At 42.3% G+C, this 9,926-nt stretch overlaps 1 pseudogene; it reads left to right on the top strand.

Moving 5' to 3' along the window:
* The window catches only part of LOC148730106 (uncharacterized), a 32,580-nt pseudogene extending 24,225 nt beyond the window's left edge, over positions 1-8,355 (top strand).
* The last annotated feature ends 1,571 nt before the right edge of the window (positions 8,356-9,926 follow it).

Consider the following 9,926-nt stretch of genomic DNA (forward strand, 5'->3'; position numbering starts at 1 on the left):
TAATGTTAATGTCGTGAATGAGTCGTTTGTATGGAGCTGGTAGTAGTCGACACCTGTCTAGGGGAGTCTGTTCTAAGTTAGTAAACCAGCTTTCCAGAGTCAGTCGTCTGAACACCTAACACTTTCACATTCTCCTGTAGATTGGGAACTGGAACAGTAGCTTAAAGTACCAAAAAGTATGAAATCGCACGGTTACTTCATTCATCATTACGGATGCAAGTTACACGCTCTGCTGGGTCGAGTAAACAAGTTGCAAACAACATCTCACAAGGGCTTCTTAATAGAAGGAATTTCAGATTACTATTCGATACATTCTAGATATGATAAATGGAATTCAGAAACGTTTTCTGTAGACGAGTGCCGGCTATTACTTATTGTTTTTCCAAGACAATCTCGCAGGTAAGATATTGATGACTGCAGCCTTAGTATGGTCACTGAAACGGAAATCGAAGAAAAAGACCGCCAACCCACTGTGTTGTCTCGTCACAGGCTATGACGAGTTAAACTGCTCTTACGAGTTTTTTATTCCATTGAAATGTTTTAAATTTGAGTTTTGATCTTACGAAAAGAAAAACTCTAGAACTTGCAAAAATGACGTTTTGTTCGGATTTTTTTATTTGAAACCGAACATTCTAGAAAATGTAAATCGTATTCAGTTGATAGACGTCATTTGAAGAAAGTCAATTTAGTTAAATGAATGAGATACCAGGTGTAATACGCGACTTTGCCAAGACTGCGTCCAAATGAATGCTGGGATTGGCTTAGCTAGCTAGTACCGAGTCGCTCAAGTGGCATGTTGAATTGTGCGTCCTAAATCTCTGTTATTTTTTTTTAAGATACAGGGCCAAAAACGCTTCACAAATTCTCTTAAAGTTGTGTAAGGAAACCAATTCCAAAGTTTTCCATCCTTTGAACCAAATTAAGGCCCAAAAACTTGACAAACTTATCAGCCCCCAAATCGCTAACCCTTCATCACCACAAAACCTCAAAACTGTAGTTACCATTCCAGAAAACCTCTCACTTTCCGATTCAGAAAAATCCGTCCTTAGTAAGGGCTTAAACTTCCTTCCCATTTCTAAAACAACGGACGAATTCTCAATTAAACAAGACATAGAAAAATTCCTTCGTCGCGTTCAATTAAAAGCCTATTTCACGACAAAGAGGATGATTCTAACACCTCCAACAAAGACACTTTCGAAACACTTCAGACTCGAAAGTCTAAATGGACTTATCCGGAGGGCCAGTTCGCATCATTAGACTTATTTATAAAAAAATGTCGCCACAATATCAACAAACTTAATTTCAATCGTATTACCAAATTTTCCAATCTCTCCTCTGAAGAGTGGTCGGCTCTAAAAAGCCTTAGAAAACGCAAAGACGTAGTTATCAAAACGGCCGATAAGGGCGGCTCAGTCGTTGTTTGGCGCACCGAGTTCTACCAAAAAGAAGCTTTGCGGCAACTTTCTGACACCTCTTTTTATCAAAAGGTCGACAAAAACCTCACTGCCAGCAATCAAAACACCGTCAAGAATACGATCAACCAACTCATAACTAAACAAGAATTGCCGGCCACAGCAAAAAAATCTCATCATAACCACTCCTAGAACTTCTTCTATTTACTTTTCACCTAAAATTCACAAACCTAACAACCCGGGTCGGCCCATTGTCTCGGCTTGTAGTTGCCCTACCGAACTTATCTCCAGCTATCTAGACAAAATTGTGGCTAATAAACGTCAAAACTTTACCATCGTATATTAAAGACAGCCAACACGCTCTTCAAATTTTTCGTGACTTTAATTTCCTTGGCCAAAACAAACTTCTTTTCCCCATGGATATTACGTCTCTTTACACTGTCATTCCTAATGGCAAAGGTCTTCTGACCCTTAAACATTTTTTTGATCAACGAACTGTTAAGGAACCTAAATCTGAAACACTACTACGCTAAGCCGAACTAGTGCTCACACTCAATTGTTTTTCATTCGGGGACAAGTTTTTCAAACAAACCCATGGTGTACCCATGGGTACCAAAATGGGACCTAGCTATGCCTATCTTTTTGTAGGTTTTGTCGAACACCAATTTTTCAGCAAAAACAACGGCTCCAAATCTGAACTCAACGGTCGCTACATCGACGACTGTATCGGCGCCACCTCCTCTACCAGAGAGGAGCTGACTCAAATCATAACCGCAGTCAATTCTTTTCACCCGACTGTGAAATATACCTAGGAGATTTCTGACGATTCTTTATCCTTTTTAGACATCAAATTTTCAATCGAAGGCAACAGTTTATGAACTAGTGTGTATTACAAACCTACAGACTCGCATAATTACTTGTTGTATTCGTCTTCGCATCCATCTCACGTTAAGAATTCCATTCCTTTTTCTCAGTTTCTAAGACTTCGCCGTTTATGTAGTGATGACTCTGATTTCCACCACAAATCAGAGTCAATGTGCCAGTTTTTCGATAAACGTGGTTACCCTGATTCTGTCGTTCAAGCGGGTTACAACCGCGCCTAACTTCTTGATCGACATTCAGCACTACAAGCGTCACAAAAGGAAGATTCCCACCGCATTCTATTCACTCTCACGTTTCACCCTCATAACCACTCAGTTAAATCCATCCTTCTTAAAAATTTCAATTACTTCAAAACGATCCAGAGATAAGCACTATCTTTTCGCAGCCTCCGCTCTTTTCATTCAAACGCGACAAAAACAGACAATATTTTGGTCAGAAGTTCTTTTCAGACTAAAGACCAACCAGGCACTTTTAAATGCACTCGTGCACGATGCAAAACGGGTCCTTTCATTCACAACACTGAGAAAATATCGGGACCCAAACGATCCATTTAGATCACCGATCACTTCACGTGCTCCTCTGCCAATATAATCTATGGCATAACTTGCACTTATTGCAAAAAGATTTACATCGGCGAAACAGGCAGAAGACTAGGTGACCGATTCCGAGAACACCTTCGCGACGTGGGGAGGAATGACAAGGACACATCGAAACCAGTCGCTAGACATTTCAATTTACCTAACCATTCTAAGCAATGCATGGCAATCTGCGGTCTTTCCTTACACTTAGGTAGCACGGAAAGCCGGAAAACTCTTGAACAAAAGCTCATCTTTCAAACCGGCAGTCTAAACCCCACAGGTATCAACGAACGCTTTTCATTCCACTAATTTACTCGCGTTTTTCTCATTGCCATGTTCCCACCAATCACGTAGCTCCTTTTTCTGCCTTTAAAAGCACACACAACCCACAACTCCCCTATTCGCTCCGACGAAGGGCCAATGCTCGAAACGTCAGCTTTTATAAGCGTAACGGTGGCCAATTTACCATTTCAACTTTGTTGATATATTCAAATTATTTCGTTACCCCCACCGCCCACCGACGCAGCCCCAAACAGTTTCTTTGGAAACTATCAGCCTTTATTCTTAAACTTGTGTGTTTGGAGACCTTTTTTCTCTCCATGATGGCCGAGGAGATCTTTGATCTGTGTGACAATGTGAAAATGACCACGGTATTTTATAAAAGTACAATTTACCTCATTCCCTATAAAGCTCCATAATATTCCTATGATCTCTCCTGCTTCATTGGCGATTAACTAGCAGTCAGTCTTCTGTAGTCCCCCTTCTATACTCTTTCGGAGACGATTGATCCCTCTCTACACCCCCCATAAAACATGTGATCCCAAAACCCTTCACCTCTCCCTTTCTCAGGCGATGAGTGAGACTGCTCCCTAAAACTACTCAAAAAATAAATTTCTTCACGGTAAATTTAAATTCTTATGTTTCACAAAGTATAAGTATGTAAATGATATTTCCAACTTAGTCTAAATCATCTGTAAATCTCGCGTTTGTTTGGATCAATGTGAGTATCTGAGCAACTGCTAAGCTACTCCTCCCTTAAACCAACATTAACCCTAACTCGTTGTCATTTGACTGTTGTTGTGATAAGAGGGGTGGGTGTGCAATTGCACAGATACTGAAATTAATCCGTTTGGTCCAAGCTCCTCCGGGAATATGAGCGATTAACAATCTCCCTTCTCCACCACGCACAGTCCTGGTCTAGCATATCAAGTGTGGTCCATGCCACTAGATGTGACCACAGTGCTTCCTCTCAGTCTGAACATCTCGCTGTGAGATGTTTTTGGGCGTCTTCTTGTCCTCGCAAGGGTTGTGGAAAAACTCCGTGAGACCGAACCCTTCTCAAAAGTAAATATTTATTATCCCTTTTTCTCTACCTCCATGGTGAGCACAAACTTACCAGTTAACAAATACGTACTACAATTTTCAGTCGAGTGAGAAGCGATGAAAGCTTGGCGACCAAGTTTTGAGATTAAAATCGAAAAACCAGCTCCGTTTCCATTGGCGAAGTGTCGCTTGCCTTCCTTTGAAGGCCTTCCAAATTTGACGGTTGACGACACAGAAGTCTTGATATTTAGTTACCAAACGAAGAAAACTGCCAGTGACTACTCAACGGTCAAATCCCCGTCCCCAAACTTTGTCCGTGTCTTACTCAACTTATAATCGTTGTAAAAACTGTTACAACTAACCGACTTGACTAACGGAGACACTGCTTTTGTAAAGGGCCTGATTGAAAATGGCTGCTCCAATGGAATATACTGAAGAGCAATTGAATTACTCCAGGATCTGTTACATTGTCAATGATTTACTAGCTGAAGGCCTTCGAACAATCTTTAAACAAGAATGGGATAATCGCCACAAGGCAACCCTGGGAGAATGGAAAGATGCACCAAAAAATGGAATGGATTTTGAGAGCCATGAATCCCCACGAAACAGAAGTAGAAACGCCCTTCTCTTGAAAACTATGACCAATGGTGACAGAGCGGAATGGGATTGTACCATGCTGTTTTATGCCATTCTTTATTCGGATTGCATCAGCGATCTCAGTCCAACTGTAAAATCAAATGTGAATGACCTCAGGAAAGTTCGCAATAAAGTAGTTGCACATGCGCCACGAGGCCACCTTTCCAGCAAAGATTTTCAAAATGCGACTGTAAAGGTGAATAGTGCATTTGACGCACTCGGTCTTCCGACTCTACCAATCCGTGCAATTCAAACTCAGACAAGTTTCCCGACGAAAGAGTTAAGAGAAGTTCAAATAAAAGTACAGACCCTTGAAGAACAGTTGCAAAACGAAGTCTTCCCATTTTGTATTCTCCCTCCTAAACCTACACATGACGTCTTCCCTCGCAGATCGGAGGTTGATAAAATTACACAACACCTCATAGAACTCAAAGATGCCAACAAAGACAGCTTAAGCACTTTGTATTTATCCGGAAACCCTGGAAGTGGAAAATCTCAGCTGGCCTATCTAGCAGCCAAGCGATTTTTCGAAGAGAGCAAAGAAGCTCCGTCTGCGATTTCATTTGTCATGACAATTAATGCCGAAAGTTCAGAAACACTTTTGGAATCGTATGACCTCTTCGCTCGACACTGTAAATGTCCAGATTACTCAGTTATACAAACTCGTAATTCCAAAGATCTGGGCACAGACGACAAAATTGCAAGTCTCAAGACGCTAATAAGCGCAAAAATTGAGCTGTACACGTCGTGGTTATTGGTTGTTGATGATGTGACTAAATTGTCTGATGTACACACTTATTTGCCAGGTCTAGGAAGCCAACAATGGGAGCGTGGGCAGTTGCTAATAACAACACAAGACACCGAGTCTATTCCTTTACCAAGCTCAAGCTCCTCCATTAAGCACATATCAGTAAGCAAAGGGATGCTTCCTGATGATGCCAGATCTTTGCTGAGGCTCCTTTCTGGTGTCACTGATGACAAGATGGAAGAAAAAGTTGGGCATTCATTGGACTACCAGCCGCTTGCTTTGGCCAGCGCCGCCATCTTTGTAAGACAAGTTCGGGAAGATGAAACACGTTCAGATTTCGGTTGGACTGACTTTCTAGAGAAACTAGAAAAAGGACAGCTACACACAACTGAGGACATTCTTGCCAAAACAAACCCAAGCTACCCAAAAACAATGACCACAGTAACAACAGCCGCCTTAGAAAAGGCAATGAGTTCCGACAGAGCTTTCAATCACTTGTTCACTTTTCTCTCTCTTTGTGCGCAACAACCATTACTAAGAGATGTTGTCGTCGACTACATTATGGAAATGGAAAAGAAATTAGAAGATAAAGACACGATTGGTGTAAAAATAAGTCGATGCCCGCTTTTGCTGTTTGACAAGGAGGAGAGCAGTATCTACATTCGAGTGCATAATGTCGTCCATTACGTTTTAAGCAGTTCAATAACTAAGAAATCTGCAAAAGATGAGCAAATCAGATCCACACTAGGGGTTGTTTCATCCTTCTCCAGATTTGAGGATCAAGACTCTCTGGTCATTGTCACGAAAATTGTTCCTCATTTGGCAAAAGTGATTACAGACACCGAATATTTGTTTTCTAAAGAAGGAATATTTCAAGTCGCTGAAATTGGTGCATTGACTTTGCAGGACTATTCTAACGTCTTTACAACCCTCGGAAGAATGTGCCGCAAGCATTCTCAATATCCAGCTGCAAGAAGCTACTTTACTGCAGTCCTAGCCATTATCAAGTCAAGAGACCCAAGTAATGAATTACGAAAAACAGATATCTGTAGTCAACTGGGTGTTGTCCACTTGCAGATGGGTGACCTTAACCAGGCAAAAGACTGCCACGAGAGAGCGCTGGGTGTTGAGCTGGAAAAGCTCGGACCTGAGCATGTTGATGTCGCAACGTCTTACGATAACCTGGGTGTTGTCCACCAAAAGACTGCCACGAGCGAGCACTGGATGTTAGGCTAAAAAAGCTCAGACCTGAGCATGCTGATGTCGCAACGTCTTACAATAACATGGGCCTTGTCCACGAACAGCTGGGTGACCTAAGGCAGGCAAAAGACTGCCACGAGCGAGCACTGGGTGTTGGCTGAAGAAGGTCGGACCTGAGCATGCTCACGTCGCAGCGTCTTACGATAACCTGGGTGTTGTCCACCGAAAGCTGGGTGACCTAAAGCGGGCAAAAGACTGCCACGAGCGAGCACTGCGTGTTAGGCTAAAAAGGCTCGGACCTGAGCATGTTCACTTCGCAGCGTCTTACAATAATCTGGGTGTTGTCTACTTGCTGCTGGGTGACCTAAACCAGGCAAAAGACTGCCACGAGAGAGCGCTGGGTGTTAAGCTGGAAAAGGTCGGACCTAAGTATGTTGATGTCGCAACGTCTTACGATAACCTGGGTGTTATCCACCGGAAACTGGGTGACCTAAAGCGGGCAAAAGACTGCCACGAGCGAGCACTGGATGTTACGCTAAAAAAGCTCGGACCTGTGCATGTTTCTGTCGCAACGTCTTACAATAACATGGGCCTCGAACACGAACAGCTGGGTGACCTAAAGCAGGCAAAAGACTGCCACGAGAGAGCACTGGATGTTAAGCTAAAAAAGCTCGGACCTGAGCATGCTGATGTCGCAACGTCTTACAATAACATGGGCCTTGTCCACAAACAGCTGGGTGACCTAAAGCAGGCAAAAGACTGCCACGAGCGAGCACTGGGTGTTCGGCTGAAGAAGCTCGGACCTGAGCATGTTCACGTCGCAGCATCTTACGATAGCCTGGGTGTTGTCCACTCGCAGCTGGGTGACCTAAAGCAGGCAAAAGACTGCCACGAACGAGCACTGGATGTTAAGCTAAAAAAGCTCGGACCTGAGCATGTTGATGTCGCAACTTCTTACAATAACATAGGCCTTGTCCACTCGCAGCTGGGTGACCTAAAGCAGGCAAAAGACTGCCACGAGCGAGCACTGGATGTTTGGCTGAAGAAGCTCGGACCTGAGCATGTTCACGTCGCAGCGTCTTACGATAACCTGGGTGTTGTCCACTCGCAGCTGGGTGACCTAAAGCAGGCTAAAGACTGCCACGAGCGAGCACTGGATGTTAGGCTAAAAAAGCTCGGACCTGAGCATGTTGATGTCGCAACGCCTTACGAAAACCTGGGTGTTGACCACCGGAAGTTGGGTGACCTAAAGCGGGCAAAAGACTGCCACGAGCGAGCACTGCGTGTTAGGCTAAAAAAGCTCGGACCTGAGCATGTTCACGTCGCAGCGTCTTACAATAATCTGGGTGTTGTCCACTTGCTGCTGGGTGACCTAAACCAGGCAAAAGACTGCCACGAGAGAGCGCTGAGTGTTAAGCTGGAAAAGGTCGGACCTGAGCATGTTGATGTCGCAACGTCTTACAATAACCTGGATGATGTCTACGAACAGTTGGGTGACTCAAAGCAGGCAGAAAGCGCTGGCTTTTCACTCAAAAACACTTGGTCTGAAACACGTCAAGGTAGCACATACAAGTAATTGTATTATCATCATTTTTATTGCTATTGTTATCTTCGTTGCTAAGCGAAGCGTATATCCCCTTAGCTTTTCTTAGATTTTTATCAGAAATTTTAATGCCCTTTTTGATTTTTAAGTATTTCAACATAATTTTTGTAAATTTTTAGTGATTATGGTGAAGGTAACACATACGCACAAAAACCTGGGCGCTGTGCACAATAATGGCGGTGTCATGTAAGAAGCAAAGGAGTGTCATGATCATGCATCGGCGATTTATATCAAGAACTTTGGCCCTGAGGATGACCAAGTGAGATTCGTTCGGGATGCACTTGCTCGGCTACAGCAAGAAAGAGAGAGAAAACATAATTCTTGACCTCTTTCTAAAAAGAAAAAATGCGCGTAAGTTTTGACGTGCCTGGACAACATTCTGAAACTTTAAACTTTAGTCTGAAAGATGACGAAGTGAGATTTGTTCAGAATGCATTTGTTCAGCTAAATACAGCAGAGCCGAACATTATCAACTTATTAAGTTCAATAATCGTAAATTCGTAATTGTTGTGGCGTTATACTCGTTACTCGTAGATCCGTGAAGATCAAATCGAAATTGAGAGTTCAAGCAAAGATATAAAGGCTTCAGTTTACAGCATACTTATAGAGATTAAGTTTTATGCAATTTATACTTATACATCTAATTGTGGTGCGTTGTAATTTAGAAAAGTTAAGAAACAACAAAAAATTGTATCGCAAGCTTGATATTGCAGGCTAAAGAGCTAATCAGAGTGCAGTCAGTTACGTTTGGCACGTGCGGAAACCGATATGCAAAAGTCAGAGCTGAAAACTACATTCAAATCGCAGGAACTTTCGCACGCTCACTCTTGAAACCATAGCAACACTAGACTAAAAATGGCAGAATATTTAAAAAATTGAAACGCGGTGCGGTTTTACCCTAAAAGTAGAACGCCAGTGGAGAAATTAAGCTTCAAACTTTCACCTCAGATGTCTCTCTAAAGGGGCACGAAATATGTTTTGCACATCATAGTGTCATCCTTCCTGAAATCAATCGTTCTATTTCGTCGTCAAAATTTGTTTTGAGTAAGTCCGGCTGCGTGAGCGGTCATCAGCGATAGTTTCTTTTATTATACTTTCTCCCTAACAAGGTAGTCTTAATAGATCAAAGATTTTAAGGCTTTCAATTTTTTTACAAAAAACTACACTATATCATACCATTGCTATGGATTTATAGATGTCTACGTGACATGCGCAGCTTTTTATATGTATTTAATATAGAACCAAAACCTGTCACTCGCTCTCAGGATTTATACATAAAGTGGAGATATCAATTATGACTGTTTAAAAAGTCGTCTATGACTTTGTTGCAACGAATGTTTGACTCTTTTTGGAGTATGTTTCCTCTAAGCCAGGTAAATTTAGTTTCTAGTTTTTATATCGAAGTAAAAATTTGAAAATTGTTCATAGCGGAGTCACGGACAATGGTTGCTTTTTACGTGCTTTGTGTGTTGTAATTTTACAATTGAAGGCGATGAAATCTGGAACAACCGTCAATTAAGTACGCTAGTTCGGGCTGATTATTA

The sequence above is a fragment of the Stylophora pistillata genome, chromosome 5 (genome assembly GCF_964205215.1).
Source record: "Stylophora pistillata chromosome 5, jaStyPist1.2, whole genome shotgun sequence".
NCBI lineage: Eukaryota > Metazoa > Cnidaria > Anthozoa > Scleractinia > Pocilloporidae > Stylophora > Stylophora pistillata.